Consider the following 1,801-nt stretch of genomic DNA (forward strand, 5'->3'; position numbering starts at 1 on the left):
GGCCATACTCTGTCAAGTTAGGCAGAGCATATGTGAAGTTGTTCATACAGCCAAACAATGACAGGTATCATGATTAACTGGGATAAAACAACTGTGTTTTGGTATGGTAATTGTGATATGAAGCCTGATGTATACGTAAATGTAAGAAGGGAAACCCGCCCACTGAAGTACCTAGGGGGGCCACTCGAGGGTTATCGTGGCAACAACGAGTACTGGAAGGACGACGCAGAAACAATCAGGCAAAAGACAAGCGCCTGGGGTGGGCGGGAGCTCTCTATTTTTGCACGGGCGTATGTATACAACCTGTTGTTAATAGCCAAAATATGGTATGTGTTCCAAGTCCTTTGTATGTCGCGGGTGAGTGTGCAGAAATTTCACAGGATTTTCGCCGTGTTTGTGTGGAGATCGACCTGGGAACAAACAAGTCGCTCAAATTTATTCTTACCGGTCCGAAACGGTGGATTGGGTTTGTGTCATTCATTTATTAGGGAAGTTGTGTCTCGGTTTGTTTTTGTCCGCGACCAAAGAAATGGCTTTTTACAAACAGTAATAAAATTAAGGCTGTGTTCACACGTTCCAGAATTTGTTGTGTCATCGAATAACAACATGTACCATTATGTGACTGGATTCTTGCGTGAAGTAGTGAATTCCTGAAAGTGCGCTTTTCCTTGTCGACTGTTTGTTGCAACACCGCGGTACAGAACTTTATTCAAAGTCGGACCCGGACAGGACTTGCTAAGAAGGGTTAAAAAGATGAACGTCAAACCGGGAACAAAAACTTTCTAATTTAGACTTCATTCTGGGACGCTCCCAGTAAAGCAATGGTTAGCTGATAAGGGACTCTACGTTCCATGGACGACAAACTGTCTACTTTGTAAGAAGCCCGAAATGGTAGAACACGTATTTCTTTACTGCTGGGACGCCATTTTCCATTGGGACATTCTGCGGCGCACATTGAAAAAGGACCTACCCATCACGAGTTATGGAATTCGTTTTCTGAGTGTGGATAACGAAGACGGCGTCCCGTACGACATGTTCATGCTGATAGCACTGCACAGCATCTGGAAGACTAGAATGGCGGTCCGCAATGCCGACCTTCACGCACGTCCTGTCAGGGAAAATTTTATTGCAAACATGGATTATATACGTGAACTGTATAAAGTGCAACCAGAGCCTCCTGACTGGCTACCTATCTTGGACGAATTGTGTAACTTAATGAAATTTTAATGTGAACACACCGGATCAAGACTTGGTCCAAGTGTTTCCTTTTATCATTCATGTTTCTCGGTTTCCACGACTTGTAAAAGAAAACAGGCAATCAAGAAAAAAAAAGTCCACGTGGCCTAATGGATAAGGCGTCTGACTTCGGATCAGAAGATTGCAGGTTCGAATCCTGTCGCGGACGCTCTTTGAATATTTTTATTTACACCTCGGAGAATACATATTAAACGGCTGTGCACCGCCAATGCACACTTGTCCGCGTGGCCTACCTTCTGCTTCCGGCTCGCGAGCTGAACGCATCGCGGAATCATGAGCTCCAATGGAGCGGCTTATATGCGGCTGTTAGCCGCGGCAACAGGCTTTCGACGGAGGAAGATAAGGATTTCCAGATTATTCTGCCTCGGCTACCTACAGCACGCATCGTTTTAAACAGAGTTTTTTTTCACGGTGACGCTCGTGTTCGCCCGTTCCGTGTGGCAGATTTCCGGGACGCGCTTCAAGCTGTTGGTATGCTCTCTGGCGTCGTCGCCTTTGGAGCGTACCAAATCAACCATGTATGGGCGGCGACGATGAAGACAGC

At 46.0% G+C, this 1,801-nt stretch overlaps 1 non-coding gene across 1 annotated transcript; it reads left to right on the top strand.

The window, feature by feature from the left end:
- The first annotated feature begins 1,332 nt into the window (after positions 1–1,332).
- Positions 1,333–1,405, top strand: TRNAR-UCG (transfer RNA arginine (anticodon UCG)). Its single transcript has one exon. It is a non-coding gene; the product is annotated as a tRNA-Arg (tRNA).
- Positions 1,406–1,801: the final 396 nt, after the last annotated feature.

The sequence above is a fragment of the Dermacentor andersoni genome, chromosome 3 (genome assembly GCF_023375885.2).
Source record: "Dermacentor andersoni chromosome 3, qqDerAnde1_hic_scaffold, whole genome shotgun sequence".
Lineage (NCBI taxonomy): Eukaryota > Metazoa > Arthropoda > Arachnida > Ixodida > Ixodidae > Dermacentor > Dermacentor andersoni.